The 21381-nt window shown below is 35.2% G+C and overlaps 1 long non-coding RNA gene across 1 annotated transcript; it reads right to left on the bottom strand.

The window, feature by feature from the left end:
* Positions 1–19310: 19310 nt before the first annotated feature.
* On the bottom strand, positions 19311–20173 carry LOC141481917 (uncharacterized). The gene is made up of 3 exons (XR_012465240.1): positions 19956–20173; positions 19798–19890; positions 19311–19496 (listed from the first exon to the last, which is right to left on the bottom strand). It is a non-coding gene; the product is annotated as an uncharacterized lncRNA (long non-coding RNA).
* Positions 20174–21381: the final 1208 nt, after the last annotated feature.

Consider the following 21381-nt stretch of genomic DNA (forward strand, 5'->3'; position numbering starts at 1 on the left):
CTGGCCTGAAACGCAATAAGGCTACTGACTACCTTGCGAAGGAGGATGCTGCAAGCAGCTTCATCGGACAAGAACCTGTCATTGGTATCGCTTAAGGCTTTGCCAAACAAATATTGGACATCTGAATGGCAAGAAGATTTATGAACTGGCAGAATCATCTAGAATAGGCTCACTCCAAGGCGTTTATTCACCCTTCGAAGCTTGATACCAAACAGTTGTTGGATTACAGTAGGAATGAACTACGATGTCTAACAGGCCTTCTCACAGGTCACTGTAATTTGAATCATCATATGCAGAGACTCGGACTGTTGGAAGACAGTGCATGTCACCTCTGTTTGGAAAATGATGAAACAGCAGAGCACATACTTTGTGCCTGCCCCGCTGGGGACCGAATTAGGCTTCGTTAAGAAGCTGGGTTCATTTGGTCGAGTGTGAATAGGTATGAGATTCAAAAAACCCTTGCGGGTTGCTGAGGAGACTCGAATGGATCCACTCACTTTGGACCTAACCCAACCTAACCATCACCCGAAGACGATTGTAGATACCAACAATTGAAACGTGAAGTAACTTGGTTTGAAATCTTTTTGAATTTTTCAATTAATTTTGTGATTTTTCTGGTTATTTATTTTCATTCTTTCTAATTTTTTCACTTTGTAATCATTTCATTTTGTACTTTGATTATTTCATTCGTTATTTTTTACTTTCAATTCACGTTTTATCACTTAATATATTTAATATTTCAGATTTTCATTTTAATTTTATTGGTTATTCATAGATTTCAAATTATAGTAGAATCAAATTAGATAATGGAAGCCCGAACTAACAAAATTCATATGTGATGATATTATGCAAATCATTATTTCATTAGTTTCATACAATGTGAAGTTATAATTTCAATAACACAAATAACAACTTCTCTAGAAACCGACAATTTTCTTCGATAGTATGCATTATTCGGAAATTCATTTCCTCTAGGATTCCATTGTCGAAACCATTTCCATAAAAAGAGAGCTACATGTCTATTCGACAACCCAAATGTTATAAACTGCAATGAAGGCACGTTGTGGCGGATATCAGGTGGTTTTGCAGCAGGCAACATCCGAAGCACATGCCAGTTATGTATTCATACATCAAACTTTATGTATTCCGAAAACTCGATTTCATACGAAATCATCAGCTATAAGTAGGGTGGAGTGGGGTCATTAGTAAAAAGTGCATGTAATAGAGAAGACGAGAAAAAGTATCATTAATCGATTTATTCGCCAGTGATCTTTTTCTCTATCAGGGATCTTCATAGGAGGAGTGCGAACTATGGATAACGCATTTCAGCCTACGCTTCAAATACAATCATGAGTTAAGGCATTGGTTACTCTAACAAAGTCTGGTGTAGTTTCAGTAATATTAGATACTTCTTCAATTAGGTCTATTACCTTCTTATCAAATTTTGGAAAATTATTTTTACGCCTGATGCTTTGTTTCAACTTTCCCTAAATCAACTTACTGAATAATGAATTTGTAGGCAAAATTGATGACCACGACAAGTTACGGAGTAATTGAACTCATCAATGGTCTGATATGCTCTATTTGATATGTCCTTTAAATCTCTCAGCGATTCAGTTTTGATTTCTTCAATCGTCGCAAAACGCCATCCTTTCATCATTCTCTTCAATTTTGAGAACATAAAAAGTCGCAGGGTGCTGAGGCACGATTACGGTATTGTTTTTGACGTAAAAATTACGAACAAGCAATGACGAGTGAATTGTCGTGCTTTAAAATCCATGAATTGTTTTTCAACAATACTGGACGTTTTCTTCGTATTGCTTCTCGCAAGCGACCGATAACTTCAAGATAATACTCCTTATTCACTATACGACCATGTGGCAAGAAGTTCTGATGCACAACACCACGATAATGAAGGAAAACACTGAGAAAAACCTAGACATTCGATGGAACTTGGCTTGTATTTATAGTCTTGGCTTTTCTGTGCTCTTCCATTGGGACGATTGGACTTTGGTTTTAATATCATATTCACATATACCAATGATTACTCACCACTTATGACCCTTTGTAACAAATCTGGATAGACACTGACGCCATTCAACAAGTCTTGTGCCAACCGATATGCCGTCATCTCAAGCAACTTCTCTAATGGTTATTCAACGATTCTCCATAACAATTTTCTTCACTTTCGAAACATTTTCATCGGTTGTTGATGTGTTGGGGCGTCCAGGGTGAGCGTCGACATACACATCTTCTCGATCATCTATGAAAAGCGAGACGAGTGTACCCCCCATGCCCCCTCCCGGGTTGAGTGCCTTGTGTTGAAATCTTCCCCACACGGTCAATGTGTGCAGATGGGAACATAAGTGAAATTGACATCTAACCTACTTGGGTCGAAAGTCAGCCTCTAGATGCTTTTACTTTCTAATCTATTGTGTTGTTTCATCGTGACTTTCCTAACTGAATTATTACATGTGGTCCCTAAAAACTAACCGGAGACGAGTGTCTTCAATCGCAAGCAAGTGTTGGTTGTCAGTGAATCTGAAAATGAGTCTGGTTGAGAAATGTATATACTTACCGGAGCCGCCTGACAGCGACTCTAAGGGGGTGTTCTTTGGTTCTGCTTCGTTGGCCTCCTTTGTTTGTCCCTCTCTCGGAATCTGGGGTCATCCCTGTTCAGTGCGTTATGTAAGTCGCTTAGCGCTGGATTGTTGTGCGCTCGAATTCTGTCAAACGTGTCCTCTGCGTGTTTCCTCATGTATGCGTTTACGTATTGTATGTTCATGTCTAGATCCCGGAACATATACCTATTCGGTATATATCATGTAGCGTTTACGGCGGCCCTTACGCACGCGTTCATAAACGACTGGATCTGTCTTCTGTATGTCGCTGCGCACTTGCCCCAGGCAGTGCAGGCATACAGTATTATCGGTAATATTACAGTCTTTTCAGCAGCAGCTTCACTTTCAATCCCATGTTGCTTCTTCGACCTATTATTGGTAATAGGTTTCGTCAGGCAGATCTCGCCATTCCTATTCTCTACCCTACGTGAAACCTGAACGTTAATCTTTTGTTTAGGTTGACCCCCCAAGTATCTAGCTGACGAGTGTACCAACATGAAAAAATCACAAATCGAATGTACGTAACCCGTGAAATTCGAACATTGACTTCATTTTCCTTACATACCTCGTATATGCCAAAGAAATTTGTCGAAGTGAACTTTTCAGTTCGTCCTCCATGACACTTCAGCAGATTCTCTGTTGATAGAGCCCTGTTAATTTTTTATATCGTGGAAATTTATGAACCCAAAAAATTGTCAGAATCAGAGCTGTACCTTTTCAAATTAACTGAAGGATTTGGTGGCCTTGTCCCACTCTACCCTCAAAATTCCAATATAAAAGTCTATTGTGGTAAAATCAACGGGCTTTGGTGAGGTTAACTACGCCAAATTGAACCGTAGGGATGAACGTAGGGGTCCCCTTTTCGAGGGTCAAAATGTCTTTCATTTCGCGCTTTTTTATAACCTCCCTTCAATATAAACTCGCCTTATGTCCATGCACAGTAATCCTTGCTGTTCGCAAAGACATAAGGGATACATAAAGGGGATTCAGTGTAATATTAGTATTACGCGAAAAGAAGATGAAGAAGGAGCATCTTGGTTACAAAATCTTTTATTACTTCACTATTATTTGGAATGAATTACCAATCGTTTTTGTTTAACATGATTCATTTTAAAAAAAGGTAGCTTGCTTCGTTGTAGAAATTTCCATTTTCCAACTATTCGCGTGTAAAATCTCTATATACCGGGTGCCAACGAATCTATAGAGAAGTCATGACTTCTAGACTATTAGGTGTATCAAAATGAGATTTGGAATAGATGGCATGTGAAGTGAAGAGTTTTCGTATACTTTTTACTTTCCGGTCACTTCCGGTTACACCGGAAGTGTACTTCCGGTACATGTTTACTTGATTTTTTCAGAGACACGTTCGAAATTGCATCTATGTGGCCACAACCTAATCTAAGGACATCAGGTGATATCAGAAAATTACAATCGCGCAGTTTAAGTGACTATTGAGTTATATATGAATAAGTTGGCAAAATTACATTTTTGTATCCAACTATTATTTTTCAAATGCCGACCAGTTTGACAAGCACTTTCTGAAAAAAGGATTTTTAGACGAATCTACGATACTAATCTATTTGTGATTGGAATACAAATAGGAATATGAATTAAATCAAGATGCTAATTCATGATACTGATTTATTGACTTTTGTCGAGTGTGTCATGGATAGGCATGATGCATACTATTTGGCAGTTATTTCCATGAAGTTTTCATTAGAGAACAAAACACTTACTTAGGTTATGATAGTGACATAAGTTTTATGAACTAAAGGTAAAAGCTTCTTGATTTTCTTTGAATTTTAGTTTAACTTTTCGTCAAAATAATGTGTACTCGAAGTGAAAAAGTTATTATTTGGAGAATGCCATAGAAATTCAAAGAATGCTGCTAATAGATATCCCAATCGGCAACATCCATCCCATCAGTATTTTCCATAAGTTGGGAATATTTTAGGCAAGAGGAAAGTCGAGAGGCAGAACAGAGGTTTATCATAAATGAGGAGACTGAGAATAACGTTCTTGCTATGATTGAGGTAGACAAAACGGTTTCTTTAAGACAAATTTGTTGAGAAATGCAGATGAGTCAGGAATCAGCAAGAAAAATATTGAAAAAGCACGGATAACGAGCAATTGAAATAAATATCTCTCAGGGACATAAACATTTATTTGCTGGCGAAGGCAATAGACGAGTAGTGTTTTGTGATTGATTGCTTCAAAATCATAGAGATAATTCCAGTTTTATCAACTTTATTCTATTTTCCGACGAATAATGGCTTGTTTATTGAGCAAAATTGTTGGCACGGGGCCCAACAAAATCAACTTGCGATGAGAGAGGGCAATTTTCAAGAAAAGTCTGGCTTCAATGTCGTATCTGGTGTCGTTGAAAACTGAATAATTGGGCCAATATTGTTGCAAGGTCAGGGGTGAGGTAGTTAGGTTTTCTCCAAAATGAAATTGAGGATCATCCTTAAGCAGTTTTACGGAAAATCAACTTTCAACAAGATGAATCACCCCCTCATGATACCAGAAACGTTCTTGATTACATAATAGAGCATTTTAAAAATCAAGTTATTGCAACCAATGGTTCAGTATGGCCTAACCGCTCACTGGTTCTGACTATGCTAGATTTTTCAATTTGAGGATATGTACAAGAGAAGGTCTACAGCCCCAGCCACTCTCGAAATTTCGAAAGAAAGGATTCTACAGACTTCTAGAAGTATAACGCCTCAAATATTATGAAACGTGTTGAGATAAGCAATTGAACAAACTGAAATATGTTTTAAACAAGGAGGAATGCACTTTGAAAATGTAATATACTACAGTATAGTATATTACATAGTATATACTATGCTATAGTATATATAGCTATAAATAAATTATTATCGGTGGCACACTTGACGAAAGTTAACAAATTAACATTATCAAATATTTTCCTCAGTGATATTTAAATTATGTTCTTATTTGTAATCCAATCCCAAATGGATTAATATTGCTAGATTTCGGAAAGTGTTTGTCAAAAAATGGTCGCCGTTTGAAAAATAACAGTAAGACATGAAAATGTAATTTTACCAACTTGTCTTATTCAAATCTAACATACCAGTCTCTAAAACTCCGCGATTGTAATTTTCTGATGTCACCTGAGGCACATTCCTTAGTTTAGGTCCGATCATGGCCACCTAGATGCAATTTCGAAAGTGACTCTGAAAAAATTGTAAAGGCGGTCAGATGACAAGTGTACGGCTCTGCCTAACTCTGAAAACCTAATTCCGTCCCCAGCGGGGCAGGCACAAAGTATATGCTCTGCTGTTTCATCATTTTCCAAACAGAGGTGACATGCACTGTCTTCCAACAGTCCGAGTCCCTGCATATGATGATTCAAATGACAGTGACCTGTAAGAAGGCCTGTTAGACATCGTAGTTCATCCCTACTGTAGTCCAACAACTGTTTGGTATCAAGCTTCGAAGGGTCACTAAACGCCTTGGAGTAAGCCAATCCTGGAAGATTCTGCCAGAAGTCCATAAATCTTTTTGTCATCCAAGTGGTCCATCTTTCTTTGGCAAAGCCTAAAGTGATGCCAATGACATGTTCTGGTCCAATGTATTACTGTGTGTACAGTTTCAATGAATGATATGTGTTTCAAGTCCATCACGAATGTTTTGGATTACAAACTGAATAGATAAACGTAAGTTTCGTTATAGTTCAATGCTTATATATTCAACTGGTTTTTTTCACTTTGAATCTGAAAGAAGTTTTACATTTCCATTATTAACATATACAATGTCACACATGAAGTTTGCGACATATGGAAGCTTTTTCATTAATAGATATAATGAAAATTTGACTCAGAAAGTAGTTTGTGTTTAAAAAGTGTGTGAAAAGCAGCCTTTCACTCCAAACCTGTCAAATTTGATATTTTATCGAAAATCAGTTTTTTTGTAAATTCCGAAAAATGCAATAGTTGCTTAGTTTCCAGTTCAATACCCTTGCTTGGAACTTAGACTTTTCACTGTCACTTCAACTTTTTTCCAATTTTTTTGATTTTTTGAATCGATTCGAATGAAATATTATTCAAATTCTATAATATTGACGAATATGAGACTTCAATGTCATATCTTGCCCAGAAAATACCCTGTTACCAGAAAAAAAATAAGTATATCTCCAGAAATTCGTTTTTGTTTTTGAAAAGTTGACCTAGTTTTTTCATTTCATTGTTGAACTGATTTGGATTCTCAATGTATGAACGTTATTATATCAGTGATCAAATAAACGTTTTTCTTCACTTTTATCACACTCGTATTCCTTTTTTAGCAGATTTGTATCTCATTAGCATTAGCCGCAGATGGGTTCGAAATATTTTGATGCAGTTTAAACCCAACAGTGTGACTTTTGGATGTAAACTGTTAGATGCAGTTATCGAGCAAATAATTGTGCTTCTTGATTGAATTTCATAAATCTTATATTCTTTATTTTCACCATTAGATGTGCAAATATCATGAAACCAAAATAACTATAACCAAATTCACAACAATACATTCATTGATTCATCTCAATTATCCTATTAGGAACCCGAATTCATCATTCAGTATGACTTCCTATCCGTTCTATGAAAATTATAGTCCTCTCAATCACAGACTTTGTGGCTTTTTAATAAATAGGGGGTTTATGCTAGCACAACACTCCTGAATGATATTCTCTAAATGTTCTGTGTTTGCGAATGGTCAGTGTTTATACACTTTTTTTTTCAGATAAAAAGTCCATCAGAGATGAATACGATGATTATGGTGGCCAATAATATTCCCAATCTTGTCCTATCCCTTTGCCCCTAAACATCTGACTAAGACATTGTTTCACTTCTACCATTTCCACACATTTGTTTCGAATGAATATTGATCGAGGCATCTCTATTACAAAATTTGGATTATTGTTGGACCACCAGCGACAATTTTAAAATCTAACTGTTCCGTTCGACGTGAAAGTTCTGTCTGTCCATGAAATCCTGTAGGGAAATTATTATTTTCTCCCTCACCTTGGAACTGAAATGAAAATTCTACTCGAATATCAAAATCTATTTCTTTAAGAGTGTATGAACTTTGGCTTATAGGGATGGAATTTATATAAGTGCCTTATTCCTCTAACAATTTCCCTGCCAACCCCTGTATCTTCACAACCCCTACTCTCCGACACAACCGACTACTCTCGAACAAACATCAAGATGTATTTTACAAGGTATTTTATCAATACAATTTTTTGTTTTTTCTTCAGTGTTGTTGGGTTTTGTATGTGTGAGTATAGATCTCAGTGTATTTTTTGTTCTGAAAGTAGTTCTAACATCATATCTATTTCCAATTCGTCTTATTTTTTCAGATAGTCTTGGGATGTAAGGTATAACGTTAGTTGTAAAAGGTGTCGTTGGATGTTGAAAAAAAATTGTATTTATAAAATACCTTGTTCTTGTGGTAAAAGTTACATTGGTGAAACCTCAAGACCATTGAAAGTGCGTGAGAATGAACATCGAGATTATATAAAAAATAGACGATTGACAGGATCAAAATTATCAGAACACATTTTAAAATCAGACGGTGAACATCGGGTGAAATGGAATAGGACAAGAAATATTACCAATGAGCCTAATTCCAAGAGACGTGAGCTAAAAGAATCAGCATATATTCTCATGTCTGGAGAGAATTGTATCTCGAATAGCTCCTTAGAAATAGACCGTACTTGGCTACCCATCTTGAAGAAAACTTTGGATAGTGGCGAAATGGCAACAAACTGATATCGGAGAGTACTTTGTATTACATCGAATATTTCAGTTGTCAATCAACAACATTGACATAATTTCATATTTCAAAACTTCTTTGACATCTGTCGAAGAAGTAAAGAAATAAGCTCTCAAAAAAGGAATAACTGCGTATATATTCGAATTTTTATCCATTTCTGAAGACGGAGACAGATTTTGGCCTCCGAAACGTAAAAGATAAGTATAATTTATTAATATTTTTTTTTGATAGGCAAAATTGTGAAATACGATAAGTTACTGATAAATAGAAGATTTTTCTCTGTGAAAAATACTTTGATTTTTACGCAGTAACTTATTGGGGTAAACTAAAAAGTTTGCCCTTCTACACTTGTTTAAAGTTCTCCATTATAATTTTTATATTTTTTCAGATTGTGGAAGGTAACAATTACCCAAAAAAAGGTCGATAAAAAACCCTTTTCAGCTTAATCAAATGTATTTTCCCTGTTTTCATTAGTTAACGAAATTGCGTATGAAACAAGATATCCTTGAAATTTTTCCATTTTTGCTATCAAGTTGATATACACAATGAAATGCATTGGGCATGGAACTTTTCCAGCAGTCAACATTCTCTTTTATGTTCTGTACTTAGATCAATCCTCAAACCGAATTGTCTGTAAGATATTATTCGATTGTTCTCAAAACATTTCATAAGCCTAGATTTAAGACGTTTTTCAAAAAGTTTCGCTAAATTATTTATAACTGAAATTGGTCTATAGTTACTAGGATCTCCTCCTAGACAGGTGTTATATTACTTTCCTTCCATTGTTTTGATATTATTCTTTTCGAAAAAGATAGATTGACAAAATATGTCCGCAGTTAAATGATGTACACATGTATTGATCTGATTTTTTTCACGGTCAGGCCGTTAGGATCAATTGAAGCTTCATTTTTCGAGTTAATTATGTGTTTATTGGTTTTATTTTCAGAGAATGGTCTCAGATAATTTGTAGACGGGAGATTTTGTTTTTTTATCAATTCATAGGGTTTTAGTTGACCATCTTTATTTATTTTCTTTGCCATTTATTTGTCTATGATAATAAAGAAAACATTCAGTGTTTACTTCATCTAGATTTTTTAGAGTTTCAATATCTTCCCTATTATAGAACGGAATGTTTTTTAATTCATCTTTATTTGCTGTAGTATTATTTGAAGCTCAGTTTATAATTTCCGAAATTTGTTTGTAGTTCCTTTCTGCAAAGTATATTTTGATTTTAATATGGATTTTTTGTTTTTTTCAAATAGCAAATTTCGATATTGTGAGTACTCTGTTTTATCTTCAATTGAAGAATTTTTTATTAATTTTTTAGACGGTCCCTATATTTGATTGAATGATTGAGGCCTTTTGTGTTTATTATGGGGTTGTTTTATGCAGCATTGGATGGAATGCTTTTCTCAATATAACTTTCAACAAAAACAGTGCCAGGGAAATATTATGAGTGAACTCCCGACCACTTGATACGGGTAACCCTTGTATGTATATTAGGCGGTTATGATGTAACTAAACGAAGGTAGATATGCCCTAGAGATATAATAAAGGGGGTTGTTTTGCTCTGGAGGGTGCACACTACAAACAAGAAAACTTTGAGATTATGATGATGAGAACAAAGGGGTTCACTTGCTGAAACTATTCAAGGAAAGCTATTGTTGCAAATGTCTATTTGAACAGTAGAATTTTCATTATGATCGTAGCAGATAATTGAAATATAAACAAAGTTGGAAAACTTTTGAACTGAACTATACTACATCCTAATTAAACAATATTTTTGATAAAAAAGAGAGTGTGCTTTAAACCACAAAGCTTGAGTAAAACTTCGAATTGAAAACCTGTACCTAGGGATAGGTACCAGAATAGTCCAAAAAGTATTTTGTGTGGTTGCAGACTCTTTGTTATCTGTCAAGATTCCGGTAAATTCATTACCTTTGTCAGGATAACTGAAATAGATTACAAGATACTTATTTTATAAAGATACGGAAAAATAATACAGAAACTGTAACAAAAAAACAGAAATAAAAGGCATAACAGTTTTTAAATATGTCATATTTTGACAGAGTACTAAATACTAGGTGATTTTTTCTTATCCTTCTCGTATTTCAGTAAAAATGTTTGAATTCGGCTAAAATTTTTTAGGTCCGTTTTCTTTTTCACTAAATTCGGAAGAATTAACGTGTCGTCTGCAGTCGCTTCAGTGTTAAATTGAAAGACTGATATGGGGCCTAGAAGTCTGTCCAATATATGTTTTGGTACAGTCGGTACATACTTCATGCGAATGTGGTGAGATATAGATATAGATATAGATATAGATATAGATATAGATATAGATATAGATATAGATATAGATATAGATATAGATATAGATATAGATATAGATATGGATATAGATATAGATATAGATATAGATATAGATATAGATATAGATATAGATATAGATATAGATATAGATATAGATATAGATATAGATATAGATATAGATATAGATATAGATATAGATATAGATATAGATATAGATATAGATATAGATATAGATATAGATATAGATATAGATATAGATATAGATAAAGATACAGATATAGATATAGATATAGATATAGATTTACCACGGTCTCACAATCAACCACAGTAATCAGTGTGCTTGATTGTGAGACCGGGACAGTAGGCTTATGGTATGAGAAATTAGAAACATGTTTTCGAGTGGAAGTGCCACGAAAACCCAGACATCGGTTTTTTCCACAAAGGTGAATGTCTCCAATCCGAACAGACAATTTCGTCTTCTGTTTCGATAACTTTGTTGGGGGTTAAAATAGATACCAATATGTCCTTCAATATGCACCACGAAACATTGTCAACTACCTTCAAACAAACACCAATATGTCTTGGCACAATCATGTCGCTGGAATTGCGAAGGCTGCTTCTCAACAGTTTAGAACGCTGTTCTGAACCAGGAAACTATACACTCTTCAGCAACTTTGATTCCACCAAGATCGGTATATATCAGAAATATGCGACGTACTGTGTGGCAGGTCATCGTTATGATGTTCAACTCAGTACACTTTGAACTTCACTTTTCCATTTAGAGAACTGCGTTGATGTGAAATAAACTTCCTAAGAACGTTTTTCCAAATGGATTTAATCTCCAGCGATTCACAACCAATGTGAATCACTACTGTCGCACATGTACCGCTCTTAGGGTGCTTTGAAGATTTTTCTGTGGTGTTTGTTGTTTGTCCTGATCAAAAGTGAAAGAGATGACATTTGAACATGAATATTTCACTTTCAACTTGATGTGGTATATGGTTATTAATAATAAAACAGCTCCACTTCTTCCTAGTTTCATTATCAAATTGTGATTTTAGACAGATCAGTGAATCATCTCAATTATAAGTTATGGTCCGACTTTGGCAGTTGAAAACTGTTCACTGGAAATATATGTGATGAACATTTTAATTGGTACTCATGAACGTAAACTTTATGCTTGGCCTTTTCCGTGACAACAAGAAAAGACGTACAGTCATCAGTCCTATTACATCGAATATAAAATCACCGTATAGAATAACTATGAATTACTCAACGACTCCAAGAGAAACGAGCAATAATTACAAACCTGAATGCTACCCAATACAGAACCGGAATTTAATGGATTCATAACAACTGGAATTAACCACTATTAGGGATAATAAATAGGGATCAAATAGAACAGATCTGAAGTGCTGAATTTCCAGAGATTATCAAGGATAAAGGACTAAAACAGATACTGGAGATATAATGGAATTGTAGGAATATAATTATATGACATCAAAAGTGTTAATATTAGAAGTTGGATGAGGATGAAGCTGAGGATGAAGGGGTGAGTTGAGGGTACTTCTTGAGAGTGATTACTCGAACAAGGAAGATTATTGTGATTTGCGCTCAATACTTCAGAAAACTGCTCTTTTATATAGAGAAGTATATTTATCCGGTCAAATCAGACCAAAAAATAGAAGTGAAGGTACAAAAATTCGCACCCAGCTCAAAATTCATAGGATTGTTCCAAGCACCAGCATAAATCAAATCTAAAAAAATCGTCATCGATCCGATAATTCCAAAAAAAATTTCTGGGGGGGTCAAAGGCAACAAAAACATGTTTTTTGCGATTTGCAGTAAAACGGTCAGTTTTATCATTGAATTAGTTGAGATAGAAATCATAGATTAGATAATTATCCATAAAAAATATCTTATTTTTTTTTCTAATATCCACCGATTCTGAGATATAACGAGGTAGTGTATTTAGCGCGTAGGCCTGTTTCACGGATCTGTTGTGATTCTTTTCAATTTGAAACTATTGAATAATGAAAGATATTGACAAAAGTTGAAGATGAAAAAAATATGAAAATTCATTCGTCCGATTCGTAATTCTCTTATACTTCTGCTTCCCGTTTTTCTTGCGCTTTTTCTTCTATTTGTTCTGCTTCATCTTAGGTACAAGTGAATTCTCTCAATAGACAGGCTTATTGCACTTGTTTTTCATTTTCAGTATTTTCAACGAAACGTGCATATCGAAACTTTTCTGAGAACATAGTTTTTTCAGAAGTTCCAAACTTAGAGAGGATAACGCGAATTTCGTTGGTGGGAACTTCTTGTGAAGTTGAATTACTCTTTTAAAAATCTTCAGCACATTGCAAATGTAGATAAACTTTTCGACGAATATATCTCCGATTGATGTTAAGCTTTTCCAGGTTTGAAAAAAAATCCATTCGAGTTTGACCAGTGAGGAATACTAGTAAGTCTACATCTTCACCTACAACAATAGTTGTATCCGTTGAATTGAATTTCTCTACAGCTGTAACATTACAACAACATCCTTATTAGCTTGTTTTACCAATATATTTTCAGTAGTAAACTTTTTATCAATATTGAAATGAATCGAGATTCACCGTGAGTATTTCAAAGAAATGTCTGTTGACTGGTGAGAACTGTCATAGATTGATCAAATAAAATATCAGAAGATGGAGATGTTGCTGAAGTTCTACGACTTTGTTCTGCGGCTTCAAAATTTCCCATGAAAACATTAGAGTCAGCAAATACGACAACTGCCAAAAGAGAACTTCTGAATTATTTCAATCAAGGATAATTGTCGAATTTTTCTGAGTGAACAGCTGAATATATTCTTTTTTTATTAATTTCACCTTATTCTACTAATATATTCTATAATACGAGGAATTATTGCTCAACTAGCACATCCAAAACGAGCACTGCTCCCAAATACCAGAACTACAACACTCTCTAGTTTCACGAACCAAGATGACTGAAGATTCACTAGACTGTCTATTTCATCCCCTGATGACGCCAACTTGGCTGATAATACGTGCGTCGAGAAGAATGTGATGGTTTTGGTATTTGGGGGCATAACTTGTTTTGGAATCATTTTACTGATATGTAAGTTCTAGATATGATCCTGACTCATTTCATTTATATTTATATATATATATTTCTTAGGATATTTTTTATGTTGGCTGCGATTCGCGTACTCGAATACGAGATAGAAAATAAAACTAGTTGGCATATAAATGTGTATTATTCAACATCTACAACCTTAGTTTCACTTTTTATCTTTGTTACACTTTGGTAGAAATTGTTAGGAACTTTTTTGTTCGAAGAACGACACTCTACAATTCGTAGATATGAAATATGACTATTGTCCTATGTAAATTGCACTTACTGAGATCCTGGACAATTATCTTGATGTGCTTGTAAGTTCCTTTAAAAAACTAACCTTGATAATCGCTACTAATTTTTGAAAGGGTATTATTTGAAATGAAAATCAAAATTATGAACAATACTTCAATGAGTGACAAGAAACGTTTCATTTTGAATTATTTTGGTGTTATCTACTGCAAATCATCGACGAATTTACTGAATTTCAGAATATTATGATAGTTCGCTAATGGAACAACATTATTTCATCCTGCATATTATAAAGTCTTTAAATAACATAGTTGATCCTCACCATTAGAAACACATGTCCCCATTCATCACGGTGGCATGTTAAATACTCCAAACGTGTTCTCACCCTTGCCCAATGATAACTTTCCAGCTGTACTTCTTCAAATGAGTTTGTTAATCCAATAACATCACCCAACTTAGGTATTCGGTCTCGAGCCGTTTCGGAAATCCTCAAAACCTATAAAAGTGAATGTTTTTACAGCAGATTACCGAAAACAGAAGTCGTCTAAACAGCCGTTAGTGAAAAAGGAAATCGTACATCAAACATTTCATAGCTGCCGAATTGCCCGCGAGACGGGATCTTAATGTATTCTTGGAGACTTTCTGAGGAGTTGTGAAAATATCGTCATTAAATTGCGCGTGTCTACAAAAGTGTCCAGTATTTGCGTCATTTGCTACAACGTAGATAAAACTTCTACATTCTCAGCTGTTCTCACCTGAATCGAGGATTATTATATATAGCACCAACCTAGAAAACGCTGAGGGAAAAAGTGGAACTTGACTTTCAAATCATTTCAAAATAGATTCAAATGAATAAATCAACAATCAACTAAAAAAAAAACATGTTGCTTGCTTCTATAATGCCTACGTTTATTTACCGAATCTTTGTTATATATATATGTGATTAATATATTATTATTATTATTATTTTACCGTAGTATGCGCTTGTCAGGCCCTATCCCCCTAAGCCCCGATACATTTGGAGGGCGCGCCAGCATCATCAATCAACGACCACTCTCCACACCGTGGGGTAAGTGGTCATTGAGTCCGAGAATCATATGCCCTGAGCAAGCGCAGTGAGCCAAGAATGACAGCCTTCTGCATCTGTGCGGCTAATACTTCTGCCTTAGTGCGGCAAGCCAGTATGATTTCAAGATTCGAGAGTAGAGAGGGCATCATTCCACCAAGGACTTCAATAATCAGAACAATCATCTTATTATCATTTTTTTTTTCAACCTTAGTTTGCGCTGGTCAGGTCATATCCCCCGAAGCCCCGATACATTCGGGAGGGCGCGCCAATATCATCAACCAATGACCACTCCCCACACCGTGGGGTAAGAGATCATTGTGTCTGAGAATCATGTGCCCTGAGCAAGCGCAGTGAGGCATCTGTGCGGCTAATATTTCTGCCTTATTGACGCAAAACGGTATGATTTTCAGATTCGAGAGCAGAGAGGGCATCATTCCACCAAGGACTCCAATAACCAAAACAACCATCTTATTTTCATTTTTTTTTTCAACTGTAGTTTGCGCTGGTCAGGCCCTATCCCCCGAAGCCCCCATACATTCGTAAGGCGCGCCAGCATTATCAACCAATGACCACGCCTCACACTGTGGGGTAAATGATCATTGGGTCCGAGAATCTATGCCCTGAGCAAGCGCAGTGAGCCAAGAATGACAGCCTTCTGCATCTGTGCGGCTATAATTTCTGCCTTAGTGCGGCAAGCCGGTATGATTTTAAGATTCGAGAGTAGAAAGGGCATCATTCCACTAAGGACCTCAATAATCAGAACAAATATCTTGACAAAGTGAACTGGATAGAGTCTGCGGAGTTCGAAGAGAAATTCTCCATATTTTATCCGTTTCTCCTCCTCTTTTCGGACGATATTCGTCTCGCCAGGAGCTGAAAACTCCACGACAAATATCGTCTTGCTCTGGTGGAAGGAATACATCAGGGTTATTAGCTTGTGTGAGCCTGAGGGTGGGAAACGAATAGTTCCAATGAATTCGGCACTTCTGGTTCCCCACCAACTTCTAATCGCCTTTCGGGATCACCTGGATGCAATTTTTGAGATATGTGTATTTTGTAACATTTTAAACCGCTTTTTTTGAAATGCCTCCAAGCACTTGTATGACAAATATTCATTTCGAAGGAAATTTGACGTGTAGATTTCTCCGGGTTCATGTTCATCTGCAAATTATCAATTTTTATTGAAGGACACAATATGTAACTTACTTCATAAATACCTAATTTATCAAATTTTCTTCAGTTTCGTGGTCCATTCTGTCTCAGTATTTTTTCCTCGACTTTTCAAATGAACCAAACTCGGTGAGATTTTGATACAATAACTTGAACGTAGTTCGATGTGATTGTCATCTTTCAGGATACAAGTTTAAATACATTTCCGATGTCCTAACACTGTTTCTATCATATTTGTAATAAGTTTGTATCACATCTCATCCTTCTTCATTCGTGAAAGCCATTTTTCGCTAAAACTTCAATGACTTGTATAATAACAAAATGTCAATTGAGTGTAACAAATTGGAAGTCGAATTTGGAAACATCAAAGTCAAAGCCTATCATGATAAGAATAAATTTTTTTCAATATCTCCAATTTTTCGTAAAAGAATAATAACTAATGAAAAATTCATTGAAAAGGTAAAATCTTGTTCTATTCAAAACAGAACGAATCCAATGTAGTGCTCATAAGAAAAAAATAAAGTTGACGATGGTGCCCGGAAGACGAAACGTGATAGCATTTCTGAAAACACCAACATATATCTGGGAAAAAGCCAGAAAAAAATAAAAACCATTTTCCGAAATTTCTGTTTTCTACGGATATCTCCGGATTTACTCGGAATTTCAGATCTTTCTCAACGGCATATTGTTAGTCAGGTAAATGCACAACTTTGCTCAATTTTTACCATTTTCGTATCTCTCATATTTAACGAAATCCAAATATAATATTTGAAACATTGTATTCATACTGTTAATTTTTTCCAGTTTTTAATTTTTGCCTCTGTTGAGCTTATAATCGTTAAGCGAGTTTTGGTCAATTTTTCTCTAAGAAGGCACTGTTCTTCGTTGGTTTGCGACATTTTCTTCCGTAGGTTTTTAGCCTCAAAAATGAGCCCCGAAGTGGTCGACCCACAGTAATCCAGGATGGCGGATGCGTGGGACTGCGTAGTATGGCAGAAGAAGTGGGCTTCAGCTCCCATGTGATTATTATTAGTTTAAAACGTATTGGAAGGGTCAAAAGCTCAAAAAGTGAGTGCCCCACGATTTGAACGATCGACAGAAACCCACCCAGGCAAAAACTCACCCTGTATGGTCAGCGGTTAGTGTAATTCAATATAACTCCCTGTAACCGGATCAAACCATCACAGCAGAGTCCTATTGTGAGAAAATCGACCAAATGTACCATCGTCGTCAGCAGCCGCAGGCACTGGTCAATAGAAGGGTCCGATCCTGCTCCACGTCAATGCACGTTTCACGAATAACCATTCATGAACTGAACGAACTAAGCATCGAAATTCTACCTCACCCACCACCCTCTCCAGACCTCTCAGCAACCAACAACCATCTTTTCAAGCAGTCCGATAACTTTCTCACCGGTAGAAACCAAATCAGGACCAAGCAGAAATGACCTTCGTCGACTTCATCGAATACTAGCCACACAATTTTCATAATGACGGAATAAATCAACTTATATTGCGTTGGCAAAAGTGTACTGATTCGAATAACGATTATTTGGAATAAATTGAATAAGTATTCACTAGTTCAAACTAGTTTAAACTACACTCTAAAAAACCGACAAAACTTTCGAAACAACCTAATAATTCAATTTCAGAATATTATTTTTCAGTAAGAACAGCGGTTGAATGATACATTCCAAGTTTCAACAAGAACCTCAGCCATTCTCACCCGTCGACGGAATATGCTGAATACATACCTAGTATTTCTTGTTGTTTTTCAATCAATTACATTCCATAACTTATAGCTGTATCTTAACGTGCACCTACAGAAACTAGTAAATCAACTCCTAATCCATATTTACAAGACACATGAACTGGGTAACGACTTCTTGCTACTGCGGTACCGGATTTTTCATTTCATAAATAAGGATTAGTTCTTCACGAGAACAGTAAACTAGAAATACACCTTGATATTTAGTATCTCGTGGGTGTCCAAAGTTTGCTTTTAGCTTTCAGAAGGGATTATTTTACGAAATAGGCTCGGAAGAAGCTGAAGTGAAACGTCAGTTTGTAGTATTATCTTGAATAAACGAGTGGGAGGCCGGTAAGTAGAGTACTCTCATCTCCTTTATGCTCTGACAGAGTTGAGTTCTTGAGGTATAATCGACATATACATACTGTGCTTTCCACAAGTAACAGAAGATTTCTAAGGATTTCCTGACAAACATTTTTCTATATATCGTTCTCGTTGATTTTGATTTCTTAACGAAATATCCCACATAGCAATAGATATTCCAGGTATATTTCATGAATATACATTTAAGGATATTGTATTATGCTATGAATATGCCATGGATATATATATCTTCTGGAGAATATAACCTGGAAGTGCTCCTGGCGAACCTTTGATATATTTTAAGAATATTCCTTGGGAATATTCTTGGAATATCTTATAATATTCTTAGAATATGTAAGGTATATTCTATTAAGAATATTCCAGGAATAGAACCCGAGGAATATTCATAAAATATTCAGGATATTCTTAGTTTATTGTAGGAATATACAATAGAGAAACACCATAGAATATTCTTTAAATATATTTTATGAATATTCTAGGAATATTTGAAATATTCCAAGAATGTGACGAGTAACCGCTATTAGGCATGTATATATTGCATTTTGATACAAGATTCACACAAGTAATAAAACACATAATATTCATAAACAAATATATTTTAAAAACAATATACACTGAAATATTTGACATTTCAACCAATATTAAAAATAAAAAATCTAATTCAAAATATTTATTCACTGAATAAAATATTCCTGAATACTGTCATATTACAAATATTAGAAATGTATTCAAATTAGGATGTTCCTACTCTCAAAATACTAAAAAAATACTAAAATAACAACTCTGTGAATTCATCAGCACTAATTAAAAAATAATAAATATATCATTTCATTGAAAAAGAAAAAGTGTATTACATCAAGAAATAGGTTAGGTTAGGTTTCTCACTTCGAAAAATAAACCCACAAATGAAGTATTTAAAATGAGTGGTAAGATGGGTTCTTCAATGAATTTCACTTACTTAAAGTTATTCAAACTTTGCTCACCAGAATAGTTTTCCTTATATTTGTCCAACAATGCATCAGCCAGTGTTTCAATAGTAATACCTGGAACAAAATGTACATTAACGTTCATTATCACTATTTGAAAGTGGCACAATAAAACTGGAATAAAAATCAAATAGATATTTTTCGCATAGGTTACTCATGAACATTCACAACATTTTATGACTTGGAGAGCAACTTGCATTGTCTTGTTAAAAAGTAATCATTACGTTTTCAGTTCCTTGGCGCACCTGCCTGTACCAGGTACCACTCTGTTTCCTTTTGGGCAAATTGATACTATCTTGAAAACGAGTGATAAAAATTATGAAAACAAATGATACAAAAGAATGTGTCATTCACTTACTTTTCTCTATTGAAGATACACAGCTGAAATCACTCTAGTTCAAACATGTACTTAGTCAAACCAACAAATCCCACACACCAACTCTCCTCGAACCTAAAATGAGGTATAGTAAGTTAATCACCATGACTTCACTATCGATACTATTGCATTTTACTTACTTTTCTTGAAGACTGAATAGATGCATTTCTCCTGTTTGAAGATCCAAAATTAAACTATTCGCTGTACTGCAAATTGGACAACCCCAAATTATAAATGGTACACTGAACGTGACAGAATTATACTTTGATAATAACACCAACACATCATGCATTACACACGCGAACCTGCCACGTCAACCGCCATGTTGAATCAAATGTCGTATTTAACGCAAACGCAAATGTACCATGCATTAAGGGATAGCCGCTTTCACAGAGCTTATTCGACTGTCGCGCGCTACACTTCAATTGACCAATGAAAAACGTTTACTCCAATTATTCACTTCCCCATTTCTCTGTTTCCAGGATTTTTCGCTTTGTAATTAAATAATTTCAAATACAAAAAGACAAATAGGATGAGAATTAACCAATTTATTGATGCAATTGGTTCATTTATTGGCCCATTCAATTTTTTTTGTCGTTTCCAACAGTTGCTGTTGGAGCAATTCATCCAGAATCTTTGCGTTGAGTTCAAAAACTGGTTAACACTATCAGGGTTATATACATTAGGTTATGCATTCGATTAAGATCTTCAAATATTTTTGTTTTTAATAATATTGAATTATTTGAATACGTTATTAAAAGATAATTCAAAATTCCATTGTATAGAATATTCCAAAATATACCGTGGGGATATATTCTAAGAATATACCATATGGTATATTCGATCGACAATATTCTTAGAATATTCAAGGGAGAATAATCCATTTATAGACATTCTATGCACATTCTTTCGGGAATAATCCTGCCATATTCATTCAAGCATATTCTATGAATATTCTAAAGGCATGTATATATTCCAAGAATATTCTATGAATATTTGGAATATTTACGTTCGTTTTATGATATACAGGGAATATTCCATGAATATCTAGTGCTGTGTGGGATAATAGGACCCAAAGTATGACTTTGTTAAGTTTCTCTTTCTGACGTTATTTCAAAGAACGAATATTTTTGTAGTGCAGGAGAAAAATCATCTATCCTGCTATTGACACCATTCACAAGTCTCTACACGAGAAACGGACATTCAACAGAACCTACTGGGTAGTTATGTTGACAGATTTTTCGAAATTTCATTCAGAAACATCTGTGCTCTCATACGTAAGTATCTATCATCGATACAGTCTTTACACTAATTTTAATTTCTGTTGGAGTAGTGGTCCGGTCCAGGATGTTTGTTTCCACTTGGGGCTTTGTTCACGAGATGAAGGTGTCACTATTCAACAATCTTTCTCTTAGACGAGGGTTTCATACATACAGTCGAGCCGCGTTGTGTCAGTCGAGGCTTTTGCGTCGAATTTTTCTTGCACTGATAAGAGGTGATACCTCACAACCGTGCTGTATAAGACGTCTCAGGTGTCTCAGGGATGTCCAAGTTGAGGAGAAAATT

Source organism: Leptinotarsa decemlineata, unplaced genomic scaffold, assembly GCF_025532065.1.
Source record: "Leptinotarsa decemlineata unplaced genomic scaffold, Ldec_3_MD MMD2_tig00000576_RagTag_RagTag, whole genome shotgun sequence".
Taxonomy (NCBI): Eukaryota; Metazoa; Arthropoda; class Insecta; order Coleoptera; family Chrysomelidae; genus Leptinotarsa; species Leptinotarsa decemlineata.